This window comes from Harpia harpyja, chromosome 14, assembly GCF_026419915.1.
Source record: "Harpia harpyja isolate bHarHar1 chromosome 14, bHarHar1 primary haplotype, whole genome shotgun sequence".
In the NCBI taxonomy this organism is placed as follows: domain Eukaryota; kingdom Metazoa; phylum Chordata; class Aves; order Accipitriformes; family Accipitridae; genus Harpia; species Harpia harpyja.
Genome location: NC_068953.1, coordinates 21,089,533 through 21,099,910, shown reverse-complemented (window position 1 = coordinate 21,099,910; position 10,378 = coordinate 21,089,533). Strand labels below are relative to the sequence as shown.

The 10,378-nt window shown below is 39.3% G+C and overlaps 1 long non-coding RNA gene across 4 annotated transcripts in view; it reads right to left on the bottom strand.

Annotated features, from left to right (window-relative positions):
* Positions 1 to 4,586: 4,586 nt before the first annotated feature.
* The window catches only part of LOC128150821 (uncharacterized), a 33,211-nt gene continuing 27,419 nt past the window's right edge, over positions 4,587 to 10,378 (bottom strand). For all 4 annotated transcript variants that reach the window (XR_008238201.1, XR_008238202.1, XR_008238199.1 and 1 more), the window contains 2 exons: positions 7,448 to 9,179; positions 4,587 to 4,822 (listed from right to left, as the gene is read on the bottom strand). This is a non-coding gene — a long non-coding RNA (uncharacterized LOC128150821). The remainder of the gene's footprint in view (positions 4,823 to 7,447; positions 9,180 to 10,378) is intronic.

Below are 10,378 nucleotides of genomic sequence, written 5' to 3'. Positions count from 1 at the left end.
GACCTCAGTAAGTGCTTAAGAAACCCTAGCTCCTTGAACTTTTTTACAGGCAATCAGAAGCTCCTTTTCCTCTCTTGTAAAGTGTTATTAATGCTGTCCTGGATGGTTCATGGCGTGGCTCTGACCTTAGCTTGCCTCAAAGACGTAAAACTCCACGGTGTCATGCTTGCCTTTGTTCCCATGTGACATACATGGCTAAAGCTCTTTCACCTGAATCCAAGGTGGATATGGTCATGCCCATATTCAATATCAAGTGTTGGCTGTTGGCTTTCCCAAGGCTCAATTCGAGCTGTCAGTCTGAGCAAATGAGTCATGTTGTGCAATAGCATTATAACATTGTGATGGTGTTCATGCAGTTCAGCTCAAGATAAATATCTGGGAAGAAAACTGCCATATGATGATAGCTCTGACCATACCTGCTTTGTGACAAAAGGTGCTTCTACATTAGCCTTTCACTTTGGCCCGGGAGTGCACTTTTGAAGTGAATCCTCCAAATGACCCTGCCTACCCTGCCTCACAACGCGAGGCAGTCTTGGAGCACGCAAACCGAATTCTTTTGTGTGAAATCAAACCAGATGATGTGGTCTGGAAGCTCCAGCAGCTAACAGGAATTCAGCCCACAGGAGCATGCTAGAGCTAGTCCGAGTCAACCTCTGACATGCAGTGACCTGGGGCCAGTTTGTGCTCTTCAGTGCACAGTGTAGACATACCTTTATTTGCCTATTTGCTAAGCGAAATGGGGTTCCTAGCCATAGAGTTATGAGAAGTTGAGATAATACAGCACGGAGGACATGTGAAATGGCCTGAAAAACCTGCATGAGAAAATGCACCACTTTATGTATAATCCCATCAGTTTATCTGCAACAGAAATATTTTCATTTAGTTTAAATTCTGTGTAAGAGAGGTTCTGTAGGGGAATATAAGAGTTTGGAAACATTTTGCTAAGCACTTCCTGTGCAAACCTTCAAAGGGTAACACTCTGTACATGGCTATAATACCATATTCTGTTTAAACTTGTTCATCATTGTCTTCTTGCATGACAGCCCTGGCATTTAAAATATGTTAGGGGTGACACAATACTTTCACCTGGTGCAGACATATATCACTGGAAGGATGTTCTCATAAACAAAGTGCTGCAGGCTATGATCTTATCATTCTCTTCTTCCTTCTTCTCAGTTCAGTTCAATGACAAACATGTATTTCTCTTCTCTGCTCCAGTTTCTGGTCAAGAGAAGCCTGGTGTTGAAGCAACAGGTGATGTTGCAAATCAGGAATGACAAGCATTGGTGGTAGCCTGGTGGGGGGAAAGCAGCAGAGGGGGCAGCAAACATGCAATGAATTTTTTCATGCTTTGGCTGGCACACCAATTCTACATGGTGCTGCAATTTTATAGCATGAGCAAAAGTTTACTCATGTGCATGCCTGCACATGCACGGTTTTTTTGAGAAAGACATAAAGCAAATTAGAGTGTTCACATGTAATTAGCTGACTATTAGTGTGGTTCAGCTGAGGCGATAGGCAGACAGTAAACTTTGAGATAGCTTGCAGATAAAAGGACTGAGGGTGTTCTGGAGAATGCTGGAGGTAATAGTTCAGAAGAGAAATTCCTGACAAATTGAGCAGGCATCTAAGGGTGTTCTTGCCCTATACCATTAGCACAGCACAGTGTAGCTATACAAGCCTTCCCTCTCTCACCTACAAAGCTTGACACTTCCTGGCATCCAGGGCTCTTTCTCCTTGAGACCACTTTTAAATTATTTAAGAATTAATTATATTTTTCTGTTTAAACACATTAGTTTGGACTAAAACTGTGAAATTCCCTGCTTATGCTTCCTGCCCTCTTTGTGACAGCACATGAAAGAGAGACTACAACCCTTGTAGAAGCTGGAATACCTCCAGTTATTTATCTAAGAGTGTAGATGACCAGGTCTAGTAAAAACATTATCACTTACCATAAGTAAGCATCACACTTGGAAAGAAACCCAAAGTGTGTCCCAGTTCAAGTCTTTGCAACTTCTATGAAAATGTGGGTATTTTACTAAATCTTTGTGCTAAATGAAAATGTCATCATCTTTTCCCTTGTTCTATAGCTGGCAGAGAAGTGTTTTTTTCTGTCCTTTGGGAGTTTTCAAGATTTCATTTTTTTTCAACTAATTCTCTGGCTAACCAATAAGCTGCTAAAAAAAAAAAAAATATCAGACTGAGCCATTTGCTTCAGTAATTTCAAAATATTTCATTTTTTGCTTTCACCTACAGATTAAAAATTAACACCAAATATATTTCAAAGCAAGTAAATGTTCATTTAGAAAAATATCTATTGGGACTCTTGCAAAGATTTTGAAATGTCTTTAACATCTTTTTTTCAGTTGAGAAGCCTCATGAAAACCACATTATTCCCTCCAAACCTTTTTGCCTGATTGGCGTTTTCCAGTACAAAGTTTTCATGGAAAACCTCTGACATAATCCACTTGTATCATAAATTCAGTATCTCAGGGTGTTCTTGTTTGGGTTGGCTTCTGATGAGGAATAATTGAGAACTGCATGCTCTGAGTTGATCTGGCACTGAAAATTTAAAATACTGTTGAAATTATCCATACTTCTGAGTATCTGTTCATGTAAAAGCTTACATTTCGCAAGGCCTGTGTACCTATGGCCTGTTGTCCCTTCCATTACTCTCAAATAGGACTGATCTAAAGTGTTTCTGTTGAAGTAAAAATTTGTCATAGGTTTTGCACAACTTTTACACTATTTCTTTTCCAGTGTGTAAACTCCATAGCAAGTCTGTTTGGACTCTGTCTGCAAGGAAAATGCACACTTGATGTATCAGAGGAAATTTTCTTCTTTTCTGTCATGCCAGACATGGAATTCACCAAATAGGCAGAAGAACTAGCACTGTTGGAGTGGGTAAAGCCATATTCACCAAAGAACACACTATTTTTTGAAGACAAGGAATCACTCTTCAGTGTACAGTTAGCAACATTTGGTAAATAGTAATACTTTAACTCCCAAAGAAAATTACCACTTCTAGTTTTAATGCTCACTTGTTCAAGGCTTACGTAGGTATTTGCCATGAACAAAAGTTGGAGTAAATTCTCTCCAGAAGAAATGTTGAATCAAGAGTGCAAGATTGTGTTGATGTTTCAGTTCAGCTTGAAGGAGGGAACATTCTGCTGTAGATCTCAAGTGATGCTCAAGGGGAAGAATAGCACATACGAGGAGAAGAGCCAGCATGCCAGTGACCAAGAGCCTACCACTAGAGATAAAGCCTGGGGACCGTGTCAAGGTAAGGGCCCTCACAAGCCACTCAGCAAGTGCTTTCTTTGCAACTCGTGCTGCCCTGCTTACCCCTTCTACCTTACTGTCCTGTTAGTTTTCCTCCTCCCACTCTGCAGAATGACAGGAAAACCTGAGGTTTTTCACAGGTTTCTGGAGAGAGGAGCAAGCTTCCAGACAACCATTTGTCTTGCCTAGAAGTAGCTGTGCTTGCTTAGACCAAAGGTCCAGATAGCCCCTTACCATGTCTGTGGCAGAAACCCCTAGCAGATATGCAGAAAAATGTCAGAAGTCAAACACAAACTAGTTTTTCTGAGGTATTTTCCTTGTTCCTGTCGCTCAGTGCATTGCAGAGACTGACAATAGAAGTTGCATAAAGCAAAAATGTTTAATGGTATCAAAGGAACCATCTTCCATGAATTTCTAGTCCTTTTTTGATCTGATTATATTTTTGGTATTCTGTGGCAGAAAGTCCTGCAATTTAATTGTGCTGTACAACAAATTTTTCTTCACTTTAAACCTCTTTTGCTCCTTGTACTAACATAGTGAATAAATATTCCCCTCTTCAGAACATTCTTCATAACGTTTGTCATCGTATAAACCTCAGCCATCTCCTTTCAGAGTTCTAAATTATCTAGTTTTTCCTCGTGTGGAAGCAGATAGGTACAATTACCCACAAGACAACCATTATCACACCCAACTGTTGTTACTGAGACTGAAACTCTTTTGCAAATTAATTTATTTAAAATAATCCAAATGGTGCAAATATCTGAAGATCAGGCAGATCTATAAAACCTGCCCACAGCAAAATCATGCAATTAGAATCATGCTCATAAGTGTTGGAGTCTTAAAACATTAATAGATCATTTTAATGGAAGGAGTTATTAAAATTGTATTTGATTTCCATTATTACAACACTGAATGCACTATGGAAAACTGAGTTCATGAGAGAAGTACAGCACAAAACAGATTCTTATTATCTGGGTTGGAACTTTAAAACAGACCATGCTTTACAGTTCTGCCTGAATTTTCTTTAGTATTATTTCTCTTCTAAATTGATAAGAACTCCTGTTTTTATATTAGAAAGAAAATGAGGAGGAGGATAAGAAAACAGCTGGAGATTGAAATAAAGCCTCAGAAAAGTAATTTGAGGAGGAAAAAATCCTTTCCAATGTAAGTAATTTTTATCATATATGAGATATGTTGTTCTGATCATAACTATCAGAAGTCCCATGAATTGCAGGGTTGCCGTAGATGATTTAGGAAAAAGTCGCCCCAAATGTGGAAGTAATTATAAAGAAATTCACGACTCATTAGTAAGCATTCCTTGTTTTATTTCTGTTACAAGTAGACTGTAATTTCTGGATCTCTATCTGACTTGTCTTTCTTGGGCACTTACCCTCCCTGATGTGTTTATAAAATTCCATGTTTCATTAGTGGGACATCACCAGAAAATCTGATGTACAAACATCTTCCTTAATCCAGTAGAAAGCAGAGTTTGTTGGAGTCAATGGAATCATTTCCATTTCCAACAGATTTAGGAATAAACCTGCAAGGGTTAAAAAAAATATATAACCATGATCACAAAGTGGAGGAAGGAATACAGTGAATTTGCTCTGCAACTGAGATATTTTTAGGTTTGTATTCTTTAGAATCCCTGTAAAGGTATGTCCCTTATGCCCAGTTGTCGAAAATAGCATTTAGGCGTTTAGACTTGAGTTGATTTAATCCAGTACAGAAGTGTGCTCTAAATTTTTCAATGCAGCACAAATGTGCAAAAATGGTGTCTTCATTTTCAAAAGCTCCGTATCATTTAGAAGAACTGTGCCAATAAATTAAACAAAGGAGAATATTTGTATTAAAAATAGAAACAGTGTCCTGTAGAAAAAATATTCTCTATCTTCTGAACTTAAAATATGGTTTAAAATTCAATGATCAGACCCTTAGCAGGTGTAAATCATCACAGCAATGATGCTGTAACACTTTAAATGATATTACCAAATTGTCTTGCTGGTAATAAAGAATATCCTCTATGGAATAAGGACCAATGACAGGAGAAAGTATCAGTTGATATTGTCTCAGCACGCATAAGTGGTAGACAGAAATATTCATGTGCATAATCTTACACCTTGCCTACATGATACCCAGTGGGCTAAAGTAATAGCATACAGAATTATCTTGGAAAAGGCAATTCTCAACAGAAACTAAAAATCTTATGAGTTGTCTGTAAGTTTCTCATAATTATACATGGCAAAAATGAAAATAAAACTAACAGGCATGCACTTGGAAAATGTTTCTTTAAAGTTTCTTTAAAAATCCAGAGCATATAATACTCAGATGTTTTTCAAGCCCAATTTTTCTGTTTCATCCCAAGAAAATCAGTATCTCTCTCCCCATTCCTTTCCATGGGTTTATTATGTCTATATTCTACAGCCCATGAAATAAATGTAATTCCTATTACTCAGAAAGGTGATGAAGTCATTCTGATGAAACATGACAAACTTCTGCTCTGAATTTCTGGTGTAAATTTCAGGGGAAAAGGACACCTCAATTCAATAGCCACTTCCATGAAGAGCCATACAAGCTACGCCGTCTGCTACAGCACAGTTCCTTTAACATACCAACATAATGCGTCTTTTCCAGAATCAAACTTTTCTTTAAAAAGCAAGTGTTTCCCTTCCTCAGTATTAAAAGTGCATCTCTTCTGATGCTTGTGAAAATTATTTTTAACAGCTTCCTTAAGATGTCCATTTTGAGCAGCATAATCTCAGGGTTGGGATCTCAGATGTTCATGAAATGTGCTCTGACCTATGTGTTCTGCTCATGGCTTTCCCCAGTATGCTATGGGTTTTTTGAAATCACTTGGTTTTAATTCAAATCAAGTCACTATGGGGATGGTAGGTCTAAATTCCATGTAGCAAAACATGTAGCTGATGACCAATTCCCTGTTTTCTCGTATTGGTTAAGGTCAATTTTGGTTCCACTATCCCAAAAAACTTTAGAAATAGTCAACTGAGGGAGGAAAAGTATAGTGCATAGTGGTGAATGATGCTTGGATGCATGTATTTAAAATGTCCTATAAGTCCAGAATAACCAGAATCATGATGTCATAACCAAATGACATTAAAAGGCCAAATACTTACCATACATGAAGACAAAAAAATAGTCTCTATAGATTACCTGTGGGTATCTTTATTGCAGATACTGAAGGATATTCTAGATTAGCAGAAATCGAGAAAGAATTAGGCATATATGTATGATTAGTCTTTGATCTCATGTAAAATGTAGAAGGCAGAAAATACTATGTATTACAGGTCCCTGAGCAAGAATCATTATCTAGGCATCAAGTGTAAACACATTACAATCGGAAGACTTTTTCTGAAGTATGAAAAAAATCCACTAACAGCAGGAAGCAGAAATATTGGAACGTTTCCCTTGAAGCCCTCAAAACTAAATCTGGATGCCTCTGTGTAAGGCAGGCTCCAGCAGCACTGTCCGTCCAGGAGCTCTGATCAGGCTGTCTCCTGACCTCAGTATCTGCACAGTCCAAGCAGGGACACATTGAATAGTAGCATCTTTCTGAAGCTGCTTAATGTATTAGGCTCTTTTTTAACCTGTTGGTGTCCTGACTTCTCTTGTATCATGTAACATGGAGAAGTGTAGCCTTTTTCCTTATTAATATAGAACATACAAGTATCCTCATATGAAGACTAGCAAAATGCCACCTGTTGTAAAACAGCAAATATTTTGTATAGAGGGAAAATTCTGTGACCTGCCTACTAAATGAGAAGCATAAACAGTTTATGTATGGCCCCCAGTGAACTCATCCCATTTTGTGCATATTGGAGCTCTGCAAATCTCCAGAGTTTTGTGTTTAGCAAAGCAGATGTGCAAATGGAGATCCTGGTGACCTCACCTCTGAGAATCAGGCCTTTGACATACATTACTCTCCTGCTGACAGCAAGAGAAGTGTGGATCAGTTGGCATTTCACACCTGCAACTAATGTAGAAGTTGTAACGATGTAAGTGAGCATTAGGAATAGAAGTGATGCTTTAGACATGAACCAGCTATATTTAACAGGAAAGGTGCAAATCCACATTATGACTCGGGATATGTATTAGCTGCAGCCCTTCTTTAACCTGGAAAGAAAGAATTATATCCAAGGGAACTTACCTCAGAGAGTTTCTCTTTCCGCTGGTGGAAGTGATGATTAGGCTAAAATTGGCCACTGGTTTTATCTGTAGTTGGGGAATATACGATTTAGTTCATACAGCTTCAGCTGGTAGGCCAGTCTCGGTTCAAGATTCCGATCTACTGTAAGTACCTCTTCACAATCAATAGAGCAATGAACTTGGAGTAGAGCCGAGGACCTTGCCCGGCTCCTTTGGCCTGGACCGAGCTGACCTGGTGAATGTGCAGGGGGATGAGATCTCACTGAACATCCAGAGTTCTCCAACTCCCGTCTGCCTTGGGAAGTCTGTGCCTCCAGACAGGCTCCTGGGGCCAGGAATTACAACAGCTTTTCACCCACTATTTTCTTGTTGGTAACAGATGCTTTGCACTGCTCCTTGGGCCTTTTGGAACTTCTACTAATGCTGCAGGATGTATTTATCCTATAATATTCATCACTGATTGGGGCTTTCTTCACTAAACCAGATATATCAACAGCAGAGCATTTGGGGTTGGATATGTTTGTCTGTTACTCCATCGAGGAGTAACAAATCTTGTTGGGTGGGTAGGAAGGTATCATCACCCATTATATCAGCTTGCTTAACCCAGGAACTCATCTCCACTTGATAGTTTTTGGAGGGGTTTTTGTGAGTGTCTAACAAGTGGCTGCTCTGATGCCTCCCAGCCTACAGTCTGATGCCTCATGGCTTTCTTCCTGGCTGAGAAATGTCACAGATGGAAATGAGCGGTTTTGTTTCCTCCTGCCAAGCCTACAGGGTGGAGCGGGTCACACCGGCACATATCTCCTTGAAAAGTCAGGGGATGCTACCACCACCAAAATGGGCCCCTGGGCAGTTAGTTACGTGACATTCGGCTTGAGAAAGGAAACCGGTTTGTCACCTCATTGCCTAATGGTGTGAGCTCAAGCCAGAGCTGGGGCATACCTATGGGCGCAACAGATAAGATTACATTATTAACAGTATACTCATCATGTTCTGAAGATATTCTAGTTTCCAACCTCAGAATGTGATACAACATTAAAAACGTGGTGGGATTCTCCATTACATGAATACTAATTTATGGGTTCTCATAACAAAGAAAACAAATCATCTCTCCCTACTCATCCTCCTGATATCTGTTAGAAGATATAACAGCTCCAAAGTAGATGAGAGCTGTCATAATCCATGACCCCCTGGCCTGAGAACTGTATATACATGTAGGAAAGGGGTTCTTACCCAGAATAACGTAAGCTATAAATGATGTGTGAATACTTCTGTATAACATGATAGTGTGTCTATAATCTGCAAAATGTATTTTGGATGTAGTTGAGAATAGTAGTGTATGTGATTCAAAGTAATCAGGTACATTAAAACATGTAGGAAGGGCACAGAAGAGACAAGGGAATGTACAGGTAAAGGCAGGAAAAAAGGAAAGAGAATAGATGCAGAGACAGCTAAAAGGATGACAGGTGTGACAGGCAGGATCAAGTAGGACAAATCCAAATAGTTTATAAGAAGACGGAAAAATGCCTCTCTGGCATTGTACCTTTTAGTGTTTCTCCACGATGATGTTATAGTGCTTTTTCTACTCTTGATGCAAACCAAGTATTGAAGTTCTCCTGGTTTGGGGTTTTTTTCCCTGTGTAAGATGTCCTTTACACTGCGATGAGATCACTGGTATATTAGTTCATTTTAATCTTTTCAGAAAGAATCCAGGAACTGCAGTGAGGTCATGACTGCAGTAATGTATAAAAGGATGGGTTTATGGAGGAAAGGAGAAATTTTCCTCTCATTTAGCAAAACTGTAACAGAATTTGTGGCTTTCAAGTGTGTTGGACAAGTTAAGGTTTGTTTATTTTTGTCTGTTGCATGTTTTTGCAAAAGATGTCCTGCCTTATACTCTTTTTTTTTTTCAAAGTATTGCATAAATCCAACAAAGCTTGCAGACAAAGCACGCTGCTGGAGCAGTCTCCATTTGAACAATCATCTAGAAGCATCTTTACCCATGGTACCTCCCCAGTCATACAGTCAAGAGGGGGGCAAAAAAATCAGACTCCTGTGATGACCTGAATGTCCTCACATTAGACCTTCTGTATCCTTCAGAAGGCAGATGCCTCACTGAGAACATCCTAGTTCCCATCTCTTTCAAGGAGGAAAAATCCTTGGGGCATCCCCCAGGGCCATGGTATCACTGTTTAATACAACATAATTGTGTGTCATTGATCAATGGAGTAATGTCAGGCATGAATTTGGACCGTGACATTTCAGGCAATGACAGTGACTCAGAAGTGCCAAATTTTCACTGTTATTCTGATTTTATGTCCAGTCTTTTCCACTCTTTGTTTGCTAAGTGAAGTGACAAGACTTAATTATATAATTCTGAAAGGTCTCTGGATGGATTTAGTACTGTAAAGAAATATGTAGACAGATGGAATCATATGCCTCACTTCACATTAAAATACAATACATTGGCCATGGTATTCTAATGAACTTAAAAATTACTCCCCAGCGTGCTTGCTGCCTGGGTCAGAGGGGTTATTCTGAGTTTGCTGTCTTCCTGGATTCTTGAGATAATTCCCTCCGGATTTGTTGGGTCAACAACAAAGTGGTGATAACAAATACACTGCTGCTTTAATCCAGTGCCATGCTTTCTCCCTCTTTGCAATGTGGATTTGTGCGTACTAACAGTTACACTGTTCCTAGTTTAACAACTTAGAGCATTAGTGACATGCAGCATAAGACCAGTTCCCCTTTCACATCTAGAGACCAAATGTCCTGGATGATCTGTGTGACACAGCGGATGCTGCAGGTTTAGTTTTGCTCAAAGAGAGTTACCCAGAGTTAACCCAGAGAGTTAGTTACACAGAGAGGAGTGGGAGATTAATGGTGTTCATGGATAGCGATAGGGAACTGTGCACTCTAAATGCCATTGCAA